Raw genomic sequence first — 12,000 nt, 5'->3', positions numbered from 1 at the left:
TGATTAGATACTACATTGTATCATATTTTTTTGACTTATTTACCACATAAATTCTTGATATGCATGACTTCTTATAGTACTGGATAAATGCATGTGATCTATCATTTAAAAAAATAATAAAATTATATATATGTGATGCAATTACTAGAATGGTATCTGGTCTGAATTGATATTGAATGTATTCTTAACATATGGTAGAGTATGGTTGTGACTGATAATTGTATTCTTAGTGTATGACAGGATACAACTATCATTGATATACCCTTAGCTTATAGTAAGGTATTATTATTATTGAGATACTCTTAGCGTATAGTAGAATATGATTATTAAAATACTCTTAGTGTATGGTAGGATATAATTACTTTTAGAGATACCCTTAGCATATGGTATGATATGTTTTGAGCTTGTGGTATGATAGTATGGATGTTATCAAGTTTGAAGCTGTGTATTTTTGTCTAGTATGGTGGATAATATTCAAGGTCGATACTGATGGCTATTAAATTGAGACATACATATATTATATTAGATACTTAAATACATGATTATCGAGTGATTGGCATACATCATACATCATTACTATTAAAATTATTATCACTTGATCATGATCGTTATACATCATATGTTGTTATATTTAGTGTTGTTATGTTATGATTTCATCATAAGATATATATATATATATGGTTGAGGATATTGTTACATGCCCATTCATGATATAATTCTTATTATATATTTATAATATATATTAAAGTAGTGGTAAGAGGGTGGGATAGTGTGGATCTAGTGGTACCAAATAATGCAAGATCAAGGTATCCTTAAGCTGTAACTCATGATTTCTACATAGGTGGTGCAAGACTGTAAAGCTGAGAGCTCAGCTAGGTAGCATTAAGGCATGATGCTAACTTGTGGTGTTGGGTCTATGACTAAAGTCCTTAGTTTATGGTAGTAGATAATCAATTTGTTGTTTTGTCGGGTAACGGGTCGACGATTTTATTACTAGGGGTACCCTCCCTATTTAGGACATTTATCCAGGTGTTGTGCGAGTGTCAGTTGGTGGGCCTAAGTGTCGGCAGAGTCAGGTGATTGTTGAATATATTAAAAGTTAGTATGCTTGGGAGTCAAACCGTGCTAACTAATTTAACTTGATGCCTGTCTTATGTCGTACATAGAGATTATTAAGGATAAGTAAATCATTCATATGTTATGTGTCTAGTTGATCTTTATATGAGTATCATATGGTGATGGGTTAAGATAGCTTGACCAAATATTTTTTCTTTGTCTATTCATATACTTGTCATGTTGGGTGTAAATACATAAACTTGTCTTGCTATAAAATTCTTTATGCATAATCATGCTAGAGATAGTGTTATTTGCTAAGCGTTAGGCTTATCAATACTTGATATATATTTTAGATTGACTACACTTGCCAAGAGAACTTCAGTGCCAGTTTATTTAGTATGGCATTACGTTTCCTTTATCTCTTTTTTTTGTGTTGTAACTTTTGTATTGGGGCATGTTTCTCTTGTTGGAGCATATATTAACATATTTTCTTGTATTCACGCACTCCACCCTCTTTTTTACTATTGATGGATTTGTTATGCATTTGCTATTTGTTTTGGTCTTATCTAGCTCGAGCTCCTTATTGACCTCTGCATGAACCTTATGTGAGGGCAACCTTATGTGGAAAGCATGCGGTGGGTTGGGAATGCTTTAAAGGAGGATATACATACTAAAATCTTCTTACATGCATATCTACTGCAACGTGAACTATGTAGGTGGATGGAACAGTGAAGAATTGTTTGGTTCGCATTATCATTGATAGTGGAAGTACTCATAACTTCCTTAAGATCTGAATTTATTATAGGAAGCAGTCCACACAACCATGGTAAAATATTCTTCAGATATTATTCGGTCGTCAGAAAATTACGAAACTAATTGGTTTAGATCCGTAACTTACTGATCTACAACTTTAGTCTTTATGCCCTTTGCAAATTCGAACTGTAGCAGGGACGAAAATATGGAATAACGTGGGTGATGGTGGTGATGATGAGTGGAGTGGATGTTAGGGTTATGGAGGGATATGAAGAGTTCGAACGGGGGGTCTAGTGCCTCCTCTAACGTCGGAAGAAGGTCTCAAAGGTGGTCGTGGTCTAGTAGTCACAGCTGTTGTTTTTGAAATTGCAGAATTTCTAACTGGCGTTCTAGGAGCAAACTGCCCATCTCGGCTGCCCCAATTAGTTTTCGCTGCCATCTTTAGAGCCCTATGCTTTTGTTCCATCCTCACGGCCTTCTCAAAATCCTCTTCAAGAGTAGTAGGACATAGAGCACGACTATCCGCTTGTATCTCCTCTCGCAGCTCTGAAAAATATGTACTCATCAATGTACATTTGGGCTATAATGGCTCACAACGACTATTAATTCTTTCAAACTCAGCTTGGTACTCTAATATGGTAGTCCTTTGAACCATCTTGCTTAATATGGCAGCAAAATCTTTACATGCCGCTGTCTCAAATCTACGTGTAATCCTCCTATAAAAATCAACCCATCTAATAAATCCACCACCACGAATTACCGATCTATACTAATGCAATCCCGTTCATTGGAGGTGAAAGCTTGACATCTGGACTTTTGCATCTTCCATTGTACCTTGACAATTAAAATACTGTTCAACTTGAAACACCCGATCCATTGGATCACCCCCTTAGAATTTTGGAAAGTCCAAGCGTGCGGTTCTCCCCCGAATCGTATTGTTAAGTTCGCAAAAGATCCTTGGTTCAGGTGTAAATATTTGTGCATGTTGATCACCTTCTCTAAATCCTCGAGCACGTCCATCACTAACTCCATAGGGATCAACCTCATCCTCATAGTGTCAATCTCCTCATCAACGAAGCGCACTGGTGCCGCACACCTCTTTGGTTCCACTATCGCCGGTCTTGGGTTTTGTAATGGAGGTGAGGGATGATGTGAAGGCATATAGGTAGGAGGGGATCATTGACACTCATATGACGCACTTGGACCTGTGGGGTATCAGTTCTATGGGGTCCCACCGTTGGTCCTTCTTGAAACTCCATTCGTTGTCAAGGAGATGGCGAACCCAATCAATTCACGACATATTCCTTGAATTCATTGTGATCCTTTTGTATGTTGTCAACTCTTAGTTCATCCATATTCGAATCTATGGACGTTGGTTGACTCGGTCCTGCCGTGGTCGCTCCTAAGAAATCGGCCTCACGGTTAGGATTATCGTGCATTGAGTCCTCCCTTGTCGGTGTGCTTCCCATAGGTTTCCTTGTTGATGTCATCTTCCTTATTTCAACCATTAATGGGGGTCTGAGGTTCACCTGCTCGAATATAATTGATAGGTTCTTGTACCAAGTGATGCGATCTAGAACCAAAAGATCGGCTACGGAACAATTCCTTAAGATCTGAATTTATTGTAGGAAGCAGTCCACACAACCATGGAAAAATTTTCGTCAGATATTCTCAAGTTGTCAAAAAATTATGAAACTAATTGTGTTAGATCCATAACTTCCTGATCTACAACTTTCGTATTTATGCCCTTTGCAGATTCGAACTGTAACAGGAATGAAAAAATGGAATAACGTGGGTGATGGTGGTGGTGACGGGTGGAGTGGATGTTGTTAAATTCATAATTGCAATATTTGTTATTCCCAAATTATTAAATATTAATATTTTATTTTAACTAATTAATATATTTTAGTTATATGTAGACTTTTGATCAATTGAATCTCATTTAATCACTAAAAATGGTCAAATTTGGGCTCAAACCAGAATTAGGCTTAGTCATTACTAACCAACTGAATCTACCTCTCATCTTTCAAGTCATACTTAAGTCAAACCATAATCTACTAATCACTTTCTTCCTTATCTAAATTAGAATGAGTCAAAATTCCTTCTTTTTTTATTAAGTAACATATTTTCAGCAATCAAATCTCTATCAAGTTGCAGAATTTTAGCAAGAAATCTTCACCTAATGCAGCAGATTTTTATCTCCAATTCAGGCATAATTTCAACAATAATTGCAGTAGTAAATAAATTTCAAATTCCTATTTGAGTAGCAATTCCAGCTATACAAATTTTCTACCTAATGTGGCAGATTTCTAACATATTTCATGCAGATTTTCACCAGATTTCATACACATATTTAGCAGAATTTCATGCTCCAAGAAGTCTATAAATAGAGGGGTAGAGAGCTAAAGAAAAATATCTTTTCTTGTGTATTTTCTGTTAAGTTTTTCTTTTGAGGAGTTGTAGTTTAAAATTCAGCATTCAAACTTGCAATTGTTTCAATTCAATTGGAAACAATAAAGCACATTCGAAGAAATTTCAATCTTTGTAAGTCAGCAAAGTTCATATTCTGATTTTCTTTTATAATAATCTCTTGTTTTTGGATTTAGATTTTATTTTTGAAGAAGTATTATGCAACTCTTTAGTGCTAAATCTCATATTTATTTTTATTCAAGTTGTGTTATTAACTACTAAAATGAATTTCTAATTTTCTTAAGGTTGAGGATGAAGCTTGTTGACAACATATTTTTTTTATTCTAAATCTCTTATGTGTTCTTAATTGATAAATAAGTTCTTGTTTCTTCTACTTTAAATTTGTTGTTTAGAATTTAGATATTAGTTGTTTTTCTTAAAAACAACTACATCTAATAATTTAAAATTCTTACTCCATATTTTCTAAAAATGAAGGAAGAATGTAATTTTTATGAATTTTTAAATTGTTCATTCAAAGATAATCTTCTGATCCACTAGTGATTAATTTCTTGGTGAATCGTAGAAAAAGAAGAGATTTATATTATCTAATAGAAATGTGCTATCTACAAGTGGATTTCAAGACTTTATTTCTCATACTTAATTAAAAGAAATTTGCAAGAAGGTTTTCTTTCTCCATAAATCTCCTAAACTCATTTTTAAGATTTTTAAACATATCAAGTTTTCAAACAAGTCCTTGTGGGATCGATACCTTGCTTGCCGATCTACTCCATAGATTCATGCAATTGTGAGTGTTACTTAATTTGTCACAACAAGTTTTTGGCGCCATTGCCGGGGAGTTGTGTTGAAAACTGTTTTGAAAATTTAAAATTAACTTTTTTACTAGTTGTTTAAAAAAAATTAAAAAAATTAAAAAAAATTCCAAATTTTGTTCTTGTTTTGAATTATTCTACGGAAACCAAAGAACAACAGAGGATTGTGCTTGAAGAAAAGAAAATTACTTAAAAATTACTCCCAGCGAAGTAATTGCTAACCGGTGGACTCGATTGGAAGGTTTGAATTTTCTTAACCCTACTCACGAATCACCACTTCCTTGCCTACTTAAGTTAATCATCCCCTTTTATTTTAAAACCAGTATCCTTTTAGTGGCTATCGCATCATCGACAACAAACTTGAACTATGATGGGCATTTAATGGTCTCATTGAGAATATGAGAAATTTGGGTCAAACACAAGGGATAGTTGGTCTAATCGAGACTAATCTTTAGAAAATCAGAGAGGTTGAGAAGAGAAGTGATTCTCTACAAGATTAGAATTGAAAAAAAAAATTTCTTACTCTCATATTATACTTTAAAAACACAAACTGTTGACTGTGATTTGCTTGGTAAGATTTGTGTTTGTGAAGCTTTTTTTTTAAACTTAGAAATTGGTTGGGTTCGGGATAGTTCAAGTCGGCTTGCTAGGGAAGAAATGATTGAAAACTATTAATCGGTTCATGATGATACCATAACTTTACAAGAGCGATTTGCCCCTAATGAAAATGCATTGTGTTACCTAATACTAATGCAACTCATCTTGAATTAAAACCTATCATCCTTCAATTGCTTCTTGCCTTTTATGATAAGAAAAATGAGAATCCATACTCTCATATTGATGAATTCTTGGATATTTGTTCAACATTCAAATTTCAAAACTTTTCTGATGAATCTGTTAGGCTAAGGCTCTTTCCTTTTTCATTGAAAGACCAAGCAAGAGCTTGGTTGAATCACTTAGAGCCTAACTTAATCACCACTTGGAAAGATCTGAACTATAAATTTGTGTCCAAATTTTACCCTATGCCTAGAACAAACCAATATAGATTGGCCATCTCCACTTTCAAACAGAAAGAGGAAAAGAAATTTCATGAGTCATGGGAAAGGTTTAAGGATCTTCAAATTAAATGCTCTCATCACAATTTTAAAAAATAGTGGTTAGTCCAGTATTTCTACAATGGTTTAACTAACACAAATCGTAATTTGGTTGAGTCCATGAGCGGTGGGTCATTCATGACTAATAGCACACCTGAAGCTTAGGCTCTTTTTGAAAGAATAGCTGAAAATTCCCAACAATGGGATTTTAGTACTGAAAGTCGGGGGACGTCACAGTCTAAGAGAGGAATATATGAAGTTCAACCTAATGTGAGTATAAATGCATGACTGTATAGTTTGTCTAGGAAAGTTGATGCCCTTATGTTAAGTCAAACTATAAAACCTATAAATCAAGTGCAATCTGAAGTTTGTAGTGTTTGTGCCAGTCCCATGCACACTGCAATGGTTTGCCCTTCCTTAGGGTATCAAGATGGGTTGAATGAACAAGTGAATGCCCTAAATCAATTTAGAAAGCTATTCAATAGTCCTTACTCTGAAACATACAATCCAAATTGGCGAAATCACCCCAATTTTTCTTGGAGGCCACAGTAGCCTCAAATAAACTAAGGAGGACCTCCAGGATTTAATCAATTTCGTCCTCCTACTCAGCCTGTCTCTTATGCCCCTCCTCTTAATCAATCGGTTATAGTACCTCAGCAACAACCATCCAACTTAGAAGCGATGATAGAGAAATTTATCACTGGAACTAGTGCTAATTTGCAAAGAATAGAAGCTACAAATATACAAAATTATCAAGCCATTTCTCAACTTCAAAATCAAGTGGGTCAGTTAGCATCTAAGGATAGTACGAGAGAACAAGGAAAATTTCCTAGTCAACCCATTCCTAACTCAAAGGGCCAATATGAGGTTAGCCAACCATCCACCTCAGGTGTACACAACGAACAAGTTCAATCAGTCATTACCCTTCGGTCTAGAAAACTAGTCAACAATAAGGTTGAAGTGCCAAATCATGAAAAATCTATCTCAGATGGTGAAGAAATCTATGTCCCACAAAATAATCATGATAGTTCATTTGGAACTATAACCTTTGACTCTAGCAACCCAAGATAGTCTCTACCCAAGTCTAGAAATTCATCTGAGCAGACTTTTATTCCCAAAGCATCATTTCCCCAAAGACTAACTTAGGCTAAAGTAGGAAGAAACTTTAGTGAGATGATGGAATTGTTTAAGCATGTTGAAATTAACATTTCATTACTCGATGCCATTAAGCAAGTTCCTGCTTACACCAAAATTTTGAAGGATCTTTGCACTCAAAAAAGAAAATCAAAAGTGCAAAAGAAAGCATTCTTAGCTGAGCAAGTAAGCTCAATCATCCAAAACAACATTCCACCTAAGTTTAAAGATCCAGATTGTCTTACTATTTCGTGTGTCATTGGCAATCATGTCATTGATAAGGCCCTTTTGGATTTAGGTGCAAGTGTTAATCTTTTGTCGTATTCAATTTACAAGCAATTAGGCCTTGGAGAGTTGAAGTCAACTCAAATTAAACTGTCTTTGGTAGATCGTTCTGTCAAATATCCTCGAGGCATCATAGAGGATGTTCTGATTAAGGTAGACAAGTTTATTTTTCCTGTGGATTTCATAATCCTTAATACTGAACCTGTCCAAAACCCGAGCAATCATATCCCTGTGATCATAGGAAGGCCATCCTTAGCCACTGCTAATGCAGTCATTCACTGTCAAAATGGGATTATGAAGCTGTCTTTTGGCAAGATGATCGTTGAATTAAATATTTTTGATGTTAGCCATCAACCTCTTAAAACTGATGATATTTTTGAGGTTGACATGATTGAAGGCCTATTAGAGAGCATAAATGAGCAAGCAAATATTGAGGATCCTTTAGAAAAGTGTCTTTTACATTTTGACAGTGATTTTGATTGGGAAACTTCTTTTGAGGAGGTCAATGAATTATTAGAGTCTGCATCTCTTATTGATTTTAATAAATGGCAGCCCAAGATTGAACTTCTTCCGCCATCTTCACTCCCAACTCCTCCGTCCATCATAAAACCTCCAAAGTTAGATCTTAAACCACTACCTGATACTCTTAAGTATGTATTTTTAGGCTCTTATGAAACCCTTCCTGTTATTATAGCATCTGATTTGGGTAAGGAATAGGAGAAAAAACTTATGAGTGTCTTAAAAGAATACAAGGAAGCTATAGGATGGACCATAGCTGATATCAAGGGAATTAGTCCTGATGTGGTTATGCATCGAATCCATTTAGAGTAAAATGCAAAAAAATCTCGTGAACTGCAATGGAGGTTAAATCCTATGATGAAGGATATTGTTAGAGCTGAAGTGCTAAAATTATTAGATGCGGGTATTATCTACCCAATTTCGGATAGTGCATTGGTGAGTCCAATTCATGTTGTGCCTAAGAAGTCTGGCATTACAGTAGTGCAAAATAAGAACAATGAGTTAGTACCCACTCGTGTTCAAATAGGGTGGCGTGTTTGCATTGACTACCGAAAACTTAATCTTGTAACTAGGAAGGATCATTTTCCCCTTCCTTTCATTGATCAGATGCTTGAAAGGTTAGCCAGACATGCTTATTATTATTTTTTAGATGGTTATTCTAGCTATAACCAAATCCCTATGGCACCTGAGGATCAAGAGAAGACCATATTTACTTGCCCCTTTCGAACATTTGCCTATCGTCCCATGCCTTTTGGGTTATGCAATGCTCCTGGTACCTTTCAAAGGTGCATGATTAGCATATTCTCAGATATGGTAGAACAGTTCTTGGAAGTTTTTATGGATGACTTTTCTGTCTTTGGATCATAATTTAATGAATGCTTGCACCACCTGTCTCTAGTCTTAGAAAGGTGCAAAGAGAAAAGCCTAGTGCTTAATTGGGAAAAATGTCACTTTATAGTGAAGAAAGGAATTGTTCTATGACATATTATTTCTAAAGATGGGATGGAAGTCGATAAGGCTAAAGTTGACTTAATTTCTAACCTTCCATCACCTCAGACTGTGAAAGAAATTCGATCATTTTTGGGTCATGCAGGTTTTTACCGACGATTTATTAAGGATTTCAGTAAGATATCACGACCTTTATGTAATTTACTAACTAAGGATTCTCAATTTGTCTTTAATGAAGAATGTCTTAAGGCTTTTCAACGGTTAAAAACTGAATTAACTTCTGCTCCTATCATTCAACCACCAAATTGGGATGAACCTTTTGAGATTATGTGCGATGCATCTGACTATGCAATTGGAGTGGTTTTAGGACAACGGGTTAATAGGTTACCACATGTGATCTATTATGCTAGTAAAACCATGAATGATGCACAACTAAATTATTCCACTACTAAGAAAGAGTTGCTAGCAGTTGTGTTTACTTTAGACAAATTTAGATCCTACCTCTTAGGGTCTAAAGTCATCATCTATTCTGATCATGCAACACTAAAGTATCTTCTCTCTAAAAAGGATGCTAACGCCTATTTAATTCATTGGATTCTGTTGCTACAAGAATTTGATCTTGAAATTAGAGACAAGAAATGTTCTAAAAATGTTGTCGCAAATCACTTATCTAGGCTTATCCTAGAATCATCTTATGAATCCAAACCAATATTTGAAACTTTTCCTGATGAGCAGCTAATGAGTGCTTCTCAGCTACCATGGTATGCTGATATTGTCAACTACCTTGCTACTGGTCAAATGCCTCTTCATTGTGAAAAACCCATAGACACAAGTATGTATCTAAATACTAGGCAATGATATCACTCGTTCGCTTAAGTAAAAGTCCGTAGAAATATTAAGAACAAAAGCAGAGATGAACGCCAAGATTTTAACGTGGAAAAACCCAAACGGGAAAAAACCACAGATCCAAACTTGGATCAAAACCAATCCCTAGAATGGTAGCAGTTACAAGACTGACTCACAAAACAACCCGTCGATCAAAACGACATTGTTCTTCTCAGTCTTGCTCGCTAAAACTCACGATTCACTGCTTTTCGTGATTGAAGTCCAACCTCAGTAAGCCTCGAGATTGATCTTTCATCTAGATAACCCTTAAGACGAAAAATTAACTTTTTAATGATGAGTGAAACCTTGTTAGTTGAAGAACCGATGTAGCCTCTAGAAGTCTCCTTCAATAATGCTTCTTCAACCACCCTCAAGATAGGGCATCACAATCCTTATATATGATCTCCAAGATAAAGCCAAATCCAAGTCTTATCCGTACTCACGAAAGTCCAATTTCATCATACTTCGTTGGTGCGTTCGAACGCGGCCCGGGTGCGTTCGAACGGCATGACTTGAACTCAGGTGCGTTCGTACGGGCCCGAGTGCGTTCGAACGCGACAACTTGAATTCTTTAGGTTGCGTTCGAACGCCAGCTCTCGGTCTGTATGAACGCAGTACCCGCGTTCGAACGTGTTTGTGAACGCGGCTCTCTGTCTGTGTGAACGCAGTACCTGTGTTCGAACGCGTTTGTGAATGCGGCTCTCTGTCTGTGTGAACACAATACCCGCGTTCGATCGCATTTGTGAACGCGGTTCTCTGTCTGTGTGAACGCAGTACCCGCGTTCGAACGCATTTGTGAACGCGGCTCTCTTTCCATGTGAACGCAGATTCCACGTTCGAACGCGTTTGTGAACGCGGTGTGAACTCGACGACTTTTCTCCAATAATCTTACAATTCTTCAAACCAGAGATATTCTAGACTTGTGTAAAGCTCATATACATGAAAAAATACACTTAGAATATTTTGTACACAATTGCCAACAAATAAAAACCTAACACATTGGACCAAGCAAGATAAGTCCAAATTTTTAGCTTGAGGTCCTGTTCTTTTTCTGGGATAACCCATACTTGTTTACGTATTGCCTAGATCAAATCATTAAGAGATGTGTGTCTAATGATGATTTTTATAAAATTATTTCTTTTTGTCATGATCAAGCCTGTGAGGGTCATTTTAGCTCTAAAAAGATGTCCATGAGTATTGGCCCTCCATCTTTCATGATGTCCATGAGTATTGCAAAGTTTGTGAGAGATGTCAAAGACTAGGGAGCATTTCAAAGAGGAACATGATGCCACTCAATCCGATTTTAATTATTGAAATTTTTGATGTCTGGGGTATAGATTTCGTGGGATTATTTCCAAATTCTTTTGGTTATGAGTACATTCTTGTTGCTGTAGATTATGTTTCAAAATGGGTTGAAGCTATAGCTTGTAGAACAAATGATCACAAAGTTGTAATCAAGTTTTTGAAAGACAATATTTTTGCTCGATTTGGTACGTCGCGTGCCATTATAAGCGATGGAGGGAAACATTTTTGCAATCAAGTTTTTCAAAGACTTATGCATAAATATTCTGTCATACATAAGGTTGCCACTCCCTATCACCCCAAATCTGGCGGCCAGGTCGAGATATCCAATAGAGAGATCAAAAGAATTTTGGAGAAGACGGTTAACCCCACTAGGAAAGATTGGTCATTAAGGCTTAGTGATGCATTGTGGGCATATCGAACTGCATTTAAAACTTCTATTGGGATGTCCCCATATCGAGTTGTGTTTGGTAAGGCTTGTCACCTTCCTTTAGAGCTAGAACATCGAGCTTATTGGGCGATTAAGCAACTGAATTTTGATCTTGATAAGGCAGGTGCTCATAGAAAATTATAATTGAATGAATTAGAGGAATTAGAAATGATGCTTATGACTGTGCTAAAAGCTATAAGGATAAAATGAAACAATATAATGATAAACACATTTTGAGAAAATCATTTAGTCTTGGTCAAAAAGTCCTACTTTATAATTCGCGTTTACATCTTTTTCCTGGAAAATTGAGAAGTGGACGGGCCGTTTTACTATACGTACTGTCTATCCTTGTGGA

General features: G+C 36.0%; 1 non-coding gene and 1 pseudogene across 1 annotated transcript; one reads left to right on the top strand and one right to left on the bottom strand.

Moving 5' to 3' along the window:
• Positions 1–6,085: 6,085 nt before the first annotated feature.
• Positions 6,086–6,192, bottom strand: LOC140794529 (small nucleolar RNA R71). The gene has a single exon (XR_012110143.1). It is a non-coding gene; the product is annotated as a small nucleolar RNA R71 (small nucleolar RNA).
• A 1,123-nt stretch (positions 6,193–7,315) lies between these two features.
• On the top strand, positions 7,316–11,789 carry LOC140793707 (uncharacterized; annotated as a pseudogene).
• The last annotated feature ends 211 nt before the right edge of the window (positions 11,790–12,000 follow it).

The sequence above is a fragment of the Typha latifolia genome, chromosome 8, assembly GCF_019914945.1.
Source record: "Typha latifolia isolate L0001 chromosome 8, TyphaL0001v2, whole genome shotgun sequence".
Classification (NCBI taxonomy): Eukaryota; Viridiplantae; Streptophyta; class Magnoliopsida; order Poales; family Typhaceae; genus Typha; species Typha latifolia.
Note: the sequence above shows the minus strand (reverse complement) of the source record. Positions and strands in the feature narration are given on the sequence as shown.